The 12,640-nt window shown below is 39.5% G+C and overlaps 1 protein-coding gene across 1 annotated transcript in view; it reads left to right on the forward strand.

Moving 5' to 3' along the window:
• Positions 1–313: 313 nt before the first annotated feature.
• Positions 314–12,640, forward strand: part of LOC137289409 (ATP-binding cassette sub-family C member 2-like) — a 149,084-nt gene continuing 136,757 nt past the window's right edge. The window contains exons 1-3 of the mRNA XM_067820856.1: positions 314–378; positions 534–626; positions 3,880–3,924. The gene's annotated coding sequence lies outside the window, so the exon portion shown is untranslated. The remainder of the gene's footprint in view (positions 379–533; positions 627–3,879; positions 3,925–12,640) is intronic.

The following is a 12,640-nucleotide window of genomic DNA, read 5'->3' on the forward strand; positions in this document are numbered from 1 at the left end:
ACTTATGAAGATACTTCCAGTTGTAATATGTTACATTAACAGTATGAATAAAGGTATATTTGGCACTTTTAGAGCACATGGTGTTGTTATTGAGATCAAGGGTAGATATAATTCAAAGGGGCCTAACTCTTGACGACCCAATTTTTTATTGCATAATCAGAACCATATTCCGATATGCGTATCGCGAGATACAGTACAGATACCAGTTTACCAGTAATATTGCACAGCTCTACTATTTATATGCCATAATATGGATCTTGTGAACAAAGAGGTGCTATCGTGTCCGCCGGACGTAATATAATCATGACCTATGAAAACGCAACTGCGCCATATTGGCTGACTGAGGATGTATGTGGCTGCTTAGAGCTGGTCGTCTCAGTAAGTGGTGTAAAATTGTATACAGTTTACAGTTCAGTCCTGTTTAAATAGCGTTATGTTTTCAGCAGGAATGACTCCGACTAAAACTGCTATCAGAGTAGCTTTGTATACATTTCACAAATCTGTAATTTTACAATAGCTGATGCCTATTGCAGCTGCTGATTCACGCTGGGATAACTATCAAATGGATACTGTGGAGTACGATGGCGCCAGAATCAGGCTAATAAGGTTTAATCATCACATGTCATGTAAGTATGGAATAACGTTTAATCTATATAGTATATGAGCTGCCGTATCCTGTGAGCTTTCCTGACTTTTCTGTTGTCTCTCGTTGTTGTATTATATGCTAGGCACATAAAGAAACTGTGCATACAAGAATTTAACATCTAACTTTATCACACCTGTGTAGACACGTAAGGATTTGAACTCAGAGATTAGCGACATCTAGCCAACATGCATGCACATGCCACATTCCGTGACGTCAGTGGTTTCGTCCTCGAGACGTGCAATACGTTGTTGCACGTGCATTCCGGGAGAGAGAGACAGAGCAAATGAATTCCACACAATATTGTCACTTTGGTTAGCTCAACCCTTGCCCTTGCGACCGTTCAAAAATTAAACGGCTATTGAAACGCATAGCATGCCAAGGCTAACGTGTGCACAACGTCATGAGGCCATTCGGATGGTCCGTGGGGGAATGTCTCAACGACAAGTGACTGAACATTTCCACTGCCTCCGGAACACTGTTTCTCCACTGGTGAGACGCTAACAGATCACAAATGACGTTATCGATCGACTGCGTTTTGGACGTCCACGTGTAACAGCGCCAAGACAGGACAGATGGATACGGGTGACCCATCTTCGCCACAGTTTTCAGACTGCATTGATGATTGCCTGGATCATCCCAAGACTTCGCCGTATTCACCCAAACATAGCTCGACAACGTCCCGCCATACAACCTTTCTTGACACAACGTCATCGACAAGCTCGCCAAACGTGGTTCCGACATGATGTCCACAGCCCCCTGTTTTTTTTGTGGAGAAATGTTTTACAGATGAGTCCAGGTTTAATATTTCCCACGGTGATGGACGTCAACGTGCCTATAGACACGTTGGGGAACGTTATGCACAAGTCTGTGTCTTGGAGAGGAATCGCTTTGGTGGTGGTTTCGTTTCGGATTTGGGATGGATTAACAGCACTCCATAGAACTCCTTTGGTGATTGTTTAGGGTACCTTAACTGGTGTGGGCTACAGGGATCAGATTCTTCGACCTATGGTAATTCCTTTTCTCCAACGACATGGAACTGGTTAACATCCCAACAGGACAATGCCCGCCCTCATACTGCAAGGGTGGCTATGGATTTCTTGCAACATCACAACGTTGACGTACTGCCTTGGCCTGCAAATTCACCTGATCTCAAGCTGATAGAGCATGTTTAGGACGAGATGGATCGACGCCTATGCCGTCTTCCTCATCCGCCAGATAACGTCCTTGACCTTGCAACAGAACTTGAGAGAATCTGTCGTGACATCCCGCAAGCCCTCTTTGCACGTCTGACAGGCTCTATGCGTCGTCGACGCACTGTTGTTCTCAATGCCAATGCTGGACATACACGTTATTGAGCTTGTGACATGGTTGTTTGACCCCTGTCCTGCTTGTGGACACGTGACGTCATTGTGACTGACTTTTCAATTGAAATTCTCCCTACTTGTTATGGTCTGATAATCTCTCCATAAAGCACCTTTGACATTGTTAACGTTCTTATAAACTGCTATAATATTTTGACAATACACAGTTTCTATTTAAGCCTAGTATATAAACGTTCTCTCCTAAAACATATGGACTTTTAAAGGGGAAACTGCACATGCATGTTAAAAATGTTTACAACGTAACGCCATTTTGAATACCATTAGTATGTGCATTATTCAGTCAGTTTTTGTTCAAGTGAGTGAGTTACAATTTTAAGTCAAATCGGCAATGTTTCAGCTATATTGTGACTATATCAAGTAATAGATTTATAATAATTGAAAGTAAATTATAAATACCTGTCAACGAAAAACACTAAGAACTAAAACTAGCATCTCTCTTTAAACTTGGATTTCAAATTAGGGCAATACAGTATAAAAAAGTATATATCTAATTTCATATTCACACACAAAGCTCATTAGGTGAGGTATAACGGCAACACTGAGGTTACATTAGACCCTCTACCGCTAAGGAGAGAGCAGCAACCGATTTATCTTATCCGCATGGTTAACTCCAGGTCTTTTATCGTGTGCAATAAACATGTAAGCCGTATTTACATTTTTTGTGTTTGTCAAAACAGTATTTTCCAATCCAATCGGACTGCATTTGAAACATACTGCTGAAACAGGTTTACAGTCGGTTACATCTCCATTATTGCAAACGTTTGTTGGGTGTTTAAAAGTAGTTGAGGTGCTATGGTTTATGCTGAAGGTTTATTATCATCAAATGTTGGAATAAGTTGTTAGTTACGGATAACAGCAGTTTGTGTGGTTGTTATGAATATTTTTATGATAATGATGTAAGGTGTAATGTGCAGGATTAGGCATATCTAAGTTAAAATAAATACATAAGTTACATGTATTTTGACATGTATCGAGTTGGAAACATTTGGCATGCTCAGGAACTTCCCTCTAATTTCTTACCGGAGTTATCATGCAACGAATCGTTGATCATGCCTATCAGTATCATTTTATATACTAATCTCACAGATAGCAACAGTTTACAATTTACATTGGGAAATGTATCGCCTCTCTCCTACAAGTGATATAAAACCAAATTTAGAATATTATCATATAACTGATCGATAGAAACAGGTAGATATTATAGGGTAAATCCGAATGAAAGATCATGTACATTTTGTATTGTAGATATTGAGGACGAATTTTATTTCATCTCCAAATGCTCTGAATATAATGAAATAAATATATCAAACAATATTATTGGAAATATCCTTATGTTTAAAAACTAGTACAATTATACTATCCAAAATAATACTCAATTATGTAACTCTTTTCTTGTTAATGCTCTTAAATAAGAAATAAGTAAGTAATATGTAATTGAAAATTCCAAGTGATTTATATTATGACACTGTACATTCTATTGACCACCATACCATCCTGACACATGTTTGCATAATACATACCAAACTCCGACGAAATGTTATCTTTCGAGGAATAAAAATATATAATTGATTTGTAATTTGTTTGGTGTGTTAGGGGATGACAAAGAGGAGTTTTAGAAACTACATAAACCATGTTTTCTTATCATCGCTATAATAAATATGTGTTTCCATGCCCATGTAGCATAGAATGAAAAGTTTACAATATATATATATATATATATATATATATATGTGTGTGTGTGTGTGTGTGTGTGTGTGTGTGTGTTATATAAAAAATGAAAAAGAACATATATATATATATATATAACATGTTCTTTTTCATTTTTAATCTAACTAAGTTTCTTATTTGCAGACTGCAAGCTGCTTGGACTACTGTGGATACTTTCATCATGGTCAGGTATGCTGAGACTAGTAGCGATAGTACTTATAGTAGATGTGTTACGTGTATATTTGGTTTAAACATACTTTTAGTTAATGAATGATGAATAAAGTTTGGTAAACAAGTAATCGTATGCTTGTGTGAATCCCTCATGGTATTCGCTCTACAGTTCGCTTTACAGCTTCGCACAATTAAGTACACTTTAACGCTGAACTAGTATAATTAAAGAGCTCTCTCAATCACCCCCCCCCACACACACACACACACACACACACACCACACACCCAATCCCCCCAACCCCGTTCCCCCCGCAGAGAGAGAGACAGAGAGAGACAGAGAGAGAGTATTAGCCAAAGGTTACCAAGAATACAGAAAATAGACAGTCTGAAAACAATTCACATTCGGGTTAAATATTGTAAACCACAGAGAGTGAGTAGCGAGTGTAACAACTTTTTGGGGAAGGTGGAATGCATAGTCCATACCATAGACTGAATTGGGGTGGGGGTGGCGACACGGCCATCATGCGATAAGGCGAAATCGTCGGGGTTTTTTTCTGGGACCATAGACCAAACATGGATAGTCATCGATGTACGGGTATTTCTAAGAGACTTCGCTAAAAGATCAAAGGCGCCAAGAGTATTTTAACAGACGATAAAGATCACTTGTTTGCATTATGTCACACAGTATTAACGTCGTTACGCCATTATCATCTGCCTCCTCTTTATCACACGTTCCCTTGGTAACCGACGTCACGATGCATGGCAGTTCTCATCGCCTCGTACAGCCTCCTACAGTAAACCGTTTCTTGATTCGCAGTTCTTTCACTCGGCTAACATTAGCGGTTGAAACATTACGTTTAAGGTTTTCGACGGATATAATGTCTCGGTTCGACTCACAATCTAAAGCACCATGTCAACGATCGCAATGTTTCCAGTCCCACAATGGGCCTGTACAATGTGGCGTGACTGGTCGGCTTCGTCAGGATACACCTAATTAAACTTATATTGTAAGCAGTCTTTGCAACACTTCAATTTGCCAGCTTGCCATCAGGGCCTGCTGCCACACTGCACACAGTTTCACGTTGCTTTTATAGGATCAGTTTGCCAAGCCTATGGCAAACAGAGAAGTATTTATTTGTTAAAGACTGGTGTCGACATTCCTACGCGTAAAGTGCTAAAATACTGGGAAATGAACCTGTAAGCTATGGTATTATGATGGATCATGGGTGATTCCAGAACGTTGATAAAGACAAAATACAGAAAACAACTATGGAAAGAACACTCCAGTTGTAAAAAGGACATCTAATTTACTGAAAGCCACAAGGGCCTGCAAATATTTGAAACGTGCCGACCCGATGCAATTTCAGCTAGGCCTCCGGGCAGGCGGTTATTTCGAACGCAGATTGGAAGTAGAAACGCGACGTTCATATTGTCACCGTCACCGTCCGCATATTCAAAATTACGGCCCTTTCAACGATCAGACAACTCGAACGAAGCGGACATGATATGTTAATATACACGATCATTAATCCATTCGTAAGAATATTTCGTAAAGTGACCAGGGGTTTACATTCAGTCACATTTCACCTGTGTAGCGACTAGGGCTGTGCACTACGTGTAAGTAGTATTTAGTTTGTTGTTGTAATTTTCAATGGAATTTGAACATGTGAGTCAAATGTTTTCATTTTGTCTTGACTCAGCGCCATGACTACTCTGAACAGGATGTTTGTTTTAATCCAAAACTAATTAACACCTGTGGGCATAAGATACTAATAATTAACACCTTTGAGCATAAGATACTAATAATTAACACCTGTGGGCATAAGATACTAATAATTAACAACTGTGGGCATAAGATACTAATAATTAACACCTGTGGGCGTACGATACTAAGTCCTACGTAGGAGATAATGTGACTAAAAATCATCGTGGCCCTAATACGCTTCCGTTGTTATCAATATATCGATCATAGAGGCCTAAATCTTATAAATCTGGTAGGACTGTACATTGACATTCAATTTAAGGGTTCTTATTTATTGTAGGTCACATGAGATTTTAAGCTCTAGTAGTTCAACTAAATCATGATATTATTTCATTTTGCAACAGTTCATGTTATCACACGTTTGTTTTAGAGTTGAATTTGAATGAATCCCTGATGTACAGCAACAATATAACAATACATGTAATTATAGTAGTACATGTAATTAGTACTGTAATTACAGTGGAAGCTGTCTAAACCGGCACTCATGAACATCGATCTGCGCAGTGGGGATGACATGTGTTAAACCAGCGCGCCTGACCATCCGATCCTGTTAGTCGCCTCTCACGACAAGCATAGTCACCTTTTATAGCAAGCATGGGTTGCTGAAGGCTTATTCTACCCCGGACCGTTCAAGGGTCGAATGGATTTATGCACTAATGCACAACGTTATCCGCACAACATTAAAATCGCAATAAATGTCAAAAATGTTTCTTCTATGACTTCAAGATTCGTCAGAGAGGCCATGCGCGTATACAGATAAGGGGGCATAACGCCTCTATGCTTAACACTAGGTCAGTGTAACTCAGATCACATGGAGAGAATTTGCTGTGGAAACGAACAGTATATTTTCGTTATGTTTCGTTTACGGTGAACAAAAACTATTCCAGTACAAAGTTCAACAGTGTGAGCGGATACCTTTGGTAGTTCCACAATTTCAAAGAAAAATGCCAATGTACTACATGAGAAAGCAGACAAAAGCGATTTGGATGGCCCTATTCGATGCGTACGTTAGTTCTTAGGTTCCCATATTCTCCTATTTGTGCAGATGTGTTTTGACTAATTTTGCATCACTATTAACGGAGTAACAGACCCATGTTCATACGTAATGACATGACTGAAAATAATGCATTTTTTAGTTGTCGTCATGGCATGTGTTGTGCATTTTGAAAGGTCGGAAAAAGGCGACATTGGTCTTCTGATTAGTACATATCTCACCTAAATTCCATTAATTATAGAAAAGGTCTCGATCTTTGCTATGACAGAATTCAACACTCTTTTGACGAAACATAAAAATAGTATGGTTTAACAACTGGAATAGTGTCCTGAATATATGATCAGTTAGATGATTTAATTGCGTATCTCATTGTGAGCAACACGCGCACCTGTTTGGCATCAATTTAATGTAAATGAAACATGATATTTCACAGCACCTAAGTATTCATTGAATTGAATTTAGGATATAAAGTTTTCTTCTTAGGACTATGTAACTATTTCTCTTCATAACTATGCAATGAAAGGTTGAGTATGAACTATTGGAATATAGACGTACGGTTTCACCAAATTAAGGAGGACCTGATGCCATCACAATATGTTTTAATCGAATTTAAATTGATTGTTTTATAGAAATAGAAAACACTGATAATGAATCAAATATGAATCAAACTCGCACCTGGTGCATGAGTGAATATTCAATATGTTTTTGCCTTTAAAACTACACAAGTAAATTCAGTGAACAAGACAATTCTTTTAAATATGCGTGCCTACACATTTCATAAGATATGTAAACCATTTTTATTAATATTATCGGGTTTACTTATAAGATTGAATTAAATCGTTGTTTATTAACCTGTTCATATGAAGCTACAGTATTTGTCCCGACGTATTGAATATTGTACAGTACTGGAACTAAAGCACATGTTGTAGTAATGGCTACGTATGATCTTCTAACACTTGTGTAAAGGCTTAAAGAAGTACTATACTACACTAAATGTGTCAGTTTCCTTTGCAAATATCATTCAAACAATCAAACACTTTCAAAGAATAAAAACTCATAACCTATATCCACGTATGGTATGTTGTTGAACAAGGCTGAACGTAGATACTGAAGTTAGTTTTATGAAACACTGAACGATACGCAAAATATACATCATAATGCTGAAAGTGTAATCGGAATGATAGGGCCATTGTATTTGCGCTTGTTCAACCGACCTTCACTTCAAAGAAATTGCCTAATATGTGCAACAATGTTGATGTGTGACATCACTACCTATGTCCGATTTCCTGCAAATTTGTAAATTTCACTACCACACGTAGTGTGTAAAGTGAAATTATAATTTCATTAGTAAACATGGTAGATGTGATATTGGTATCTTCATCATGATATCCGGAAGTTAAAGCTAGTGAAGTCTCCCTACGCGATATCTCGCGAGGCGAATTACCCATAAACCCTTCTTCATAAGGGCCGAAAGTAAAAAAGACCAGAGAGTTAAGGCAAAACATTTAATCAGATCATACAGGTGATTTACTGAACGCAAAATTTCAACTCTCAAGCGAAAACACCCTAGACAGGGTCATAGGTCACACAGGTCATCCAGCGGAGCGCACTTTTTTTCCTGGCCAGCTCTGCTCTGGTCCGCCCACATGGCACTCAACTGCAAGCAAAACATAGTATTATCAACTATGATTTGGTTGAATCAGTTAGATCAATTCATAATTGTAATATGTTTTAAAATCGAATAGGACTGACATAAATACTAAAGTTTGGAATGAAACTAAACCTTGGCAATGCAATAATTCTGACGAATGCAAAATCAATCTTATCAATTGAGGGTGGGAGACTACGTTTGCTTGTGAAATTTCCAATTTCACGTCATATACATAGTAGATGTGATATTGGTAGTTCGAAGTCTGTTAGTGTCAAGTATCTTTGACATACAGTTTTCAATGCTGGCTGTATTTCTCAGATAGAAACTTCTGAAAGTTGAGGCCTTGGTCCAGTTGCGAACTTCAAGATGTCTGTGACTGAAGCACAGTGTGAAGTGTCAATACCTGCCTCACTCATAGGGTTTGTTACCCAGCTTGCAATACTTGGGTATGAAACTGGTCTATGCAGTTTCACATAGCTCAAGAGAAGACCAGACCTACCTTCGTCTCTCCAAGGTTCTGTGCGTTTTAAATACCCTCTTAGGCATTGAACTACACAAACTGCAGGATCCTTCTCATAGACACTGAAACTCAGGAATGGGGTTTTGCTCCCTTCTTAGTCACCTTGGGTGGTTTAATCAGTGTAAATTCTACTTCAGTGCCCCTGTCTACCATGTGTCTGATATCCAGAAAAAATAATTCTGAAGACCTACTAGCAGAGGTTAATACCAAGCATTGTAAATTTCTCAGACAGGTCTTTGTCAGACAAATGAGTATTGTCTTTCATTTTTTAAGATGTTGCAGTACAATATCTACATCCCAGACCACAGAGTATTTGGTTTGGGGAGGATTCTGATTAAAAATCCATGACATTAATTCCCTGACCAGTGGGTGTTGACTCACATTATAGCCCTCGATAGTGGGGTGAAAAGCAGACAAAGCTGATTTAGCTGTATTTGTGGTCCTGTACTGATTATTCCCGTGGTGAGAAAGTGAGTGAACAAAGGCTGAAAGGGGATCAAAACCCTGTTGATTGCGCCAACCACTCCACCTATTTCAGGAAGCATTGTAATTGTAATTTTCTTTTAAAATGTTCCAGACGACTCCCTGTAAGGGATTCCTTGTGGAACAAAATATCCAGGTTTAACTTTTGAATAACCTGTAGATGTAACATGGAGGAAGGAGGGGCATCTAGGGAACAAAAGTTGCTGATATTTGACCCACCTGGTATGAGAGACTCTGCGATCCCAAGCAGGTTGATCGGTTCTCGCTCTCCCTGTACCTCTGGAAGAGTTGCCTCTGAAACCTCTGTTGAAGGAGGGCTTGATGTGGAATGTGCCCCCAGAAGATTTACTACATCCTGGGGGCTACTACATTCTACATTCCCTGAAAGGGGTGTTTATCAGTGTGTCTCTGGTGTCGGAAAGTAGGTCTGCGAGCTGAACGTTTCTCAGCATCAAATATCAGTTTGGGGTTACGTTTGACCCCTTAAAGGGGCACTGATGCGGAGCGAATAATGTTTTACGCCAACGGTCTAATTACGAAAACAAATTGCAAAGTGGTCAGCGCCCGCTCCCTCGACCGTGCCGGACAAAGGGACTGGGCTCCTGTCCACATTAGCAGAATTATCTTCACCTCAACAGTCAGGAGGTCGGATGCCAATCATATGCCATTATCTAAAAATATCCATGGTACTCCTTGTCTGATCGTAACAAACTATCCCAGCAGTGTATTTTTTTTCCGGATGCTTGGGTGGTATAGTGACTGATCCAATTTGATCCTATTTCTGTGTTTTTAACCTCGATATTTAATCATGTTGGATGTCACGTGACTTACCTGTCCAGGTGGACGTGTGTACTGAACGGCACATTAATTTGCAATTAATGGCCAAATATCAGTTCGCAACAGCAATTTAAAGGTACAGGGTGTTGCATGAAAGTGTGAGGATACAGTGAAGCCGATATGGGTTTGTGTACCGAAATCTGGAGGCGCGCTGTAGTATATTTTATTCCGACCAAGGTGAGACGTGTGTTTTTTTGCCCCGTTTTAAGGCTACCCCAGGGTACCCGTTTGACACTCAGACTCGCTGTGTTGTTGTTCACCCTCTTATCTGTCTCGGGGGACGTTGAGTCCAACCCAAGACCTCGCCAGTCCCAGACCAGGACTAACAATTCCGTGGATAGGATGCAGACCAGATTATCCACCACCAATGTCACCGGCACCGTATCATCGCCACCATTGACAGATGGGTCGGACCTCGCTGTAGCACTAAAGTCGATCCAAGCTGATCTTACCTCTCTCAACGATAAATTTGACCGCTTCGCACGTGATTTCAACGATCAGATACGTGCGCTTCAATCTGAAAATGACTCCCTCCGAGACCGGGTGTCTTTCTTGGAGAAGAAGACAGACAAGTTAGAGGCCCAGTCCAGACGTAATAACGTCATTATACATGGCATTGCAGAAGAACAAGGTGAAACATGGGACACAGTTGAAAATAAAGTTAGAGACTTTCTCGCAAATAAACTAAACATGCTTAATGCCCCATCTGTTCCCATTGACCGCGCCCATCGCTTGCATAGCAAGTCCGGTACCAGAGCAGTCATTGTCCGTTTCACATTTTATAAAGATAAGGAATCTGTTATGGAACGGGGGAGACGTCAGTTGAAGGGGGATGGTGTTAATAAAGTTTCTGAGGATTTTACCGAAAACATTCGCTGGATCAGACAACAGTTATATTTCCCTTTATGAAACAGGCAAGGGACGGGAACAAGGTAGCTTTTCTAAGCTATGACAAGCTTGTCATTGACGGTGATGTTTTTGTTTTTGATGAGTATACCAAAGATATCCGTCAGATCGGCCGACGCCGTAATTGGTCGAGCAGAAGTCAACCTGCTCATCACCGCTCTGACTCCCCTCCCGCTGTCCCCCCAGACAACACGCTGTCTGCTCATCACCAGGCTGACTCCCCTCACGATGTGTCGTCTGCTCAAGGATCCAGATAGGAAATTGGCGGTGGCCCCGTTGATGAATCTTCTCTTTGTATTAAAGATCATGAGATAAGTATTTCACATTATCTAAGTTTTTGTACTTGGAATATCTGTGGTATAAATACCAAAATATTAGATCCTGACTTTACATCATTTTGTGAATCTCATGATGTATTCAGTTGTATTGAAACAATGAGTCCTGATGCACAGCACGTCCTAGACGCTACATTCAGTAATTTTGATAATTTTGTATGCAATGCCGCCAGGCGACATAATGTTGGCAGATATTCAGGAGGTATATCAGTTTCTATCCGGAAGAATATTTCTTCTTTTTTCCAGAGAGTGTATATGGACTGGGAGAACTGTTTATTTTTCAAATTAACAGATGACTCTGCACACTTCCATATATTTATTGGATTTGTATACATCCACCCAGAAAGATCGCCTGAGTATACAGCTTCAGAAGACAACGGCATGGACATATTAGAAAATAGACTTTTACAAGTACTGTTTGATTATGGGACAGAAGAATGGTATCCTGAATGATTTCACAGATCTACTATATATTGATGTTAACTCTGCCATTTCAAAAATTACATCCCTACTTCAATTATCCGGCGTTAGAGCAGGAGCTATCAGACTCACTACACCTTATCACCGTCAATCGCGGCAACCTCCTTGTTTGATCAAGAATGTGGCAAACTTAAGTCTGTAAAATACAGACTTTTAAACTGTTTCAGAAAGCATAAATGCAATTCTAACCTCGATTCCTATTTGAATGCAAAACGCAATTTTAAAAAATGTTGCGAATTAAAAAAAGATAATTATTTAGCCAAAGCTGCAGATGATATTAAAATAGCAGCAAGAAATCCTGACTGTAAGATGTTTTGGAGCACGTTAAAACGCTATCTTCAGAAAACAGTTCCCACAGATAATATTTCTCCGTACCAATGGTATCATTACTTCAAAGGTCTCCTTTCCTGTAGAGATGCAAAACACCTTTCAGATTTTGATAAATCAGTGTACGATTTCGTCTCAACGCATAACTGTGACGATTGTGAAGAGCTTTCATTCTCGCATGATGTTTTGTCAACTCCAATTACCGAAGAGGAGGTAATAAAATCTATAAATGAATTGAAATGGAATAAGGCAGCGGGACATGACGGTATCCCTCCCTCATTTTACAAATGTACTTGTACTTCTTTAGTGTCATATTTGAAAGATTTATTTAATGTAGTTCTTGACAGTGGTAAATTCCCATCGGTTTGGAATATGGGCATGATTGTCCCGTTATTCAAGTCTGGAAGTGTATCAGAACCATGCAACTATCGTGGAATATC

Source organism: Haliotis asinina, chromosome 1, assembly GCF_037392515.1.
Source record: "Haliotis asinina isolate JCU_RB_2024 chromosome 1, JCU_Hal_asi_v2, whole genome shotgun sequence".
NCBI lineage: Eukaryota > Metazoa > Mollusca > Gastropoda > Lepetellida > Haliotidae > Haliotis > Haliotis asinina.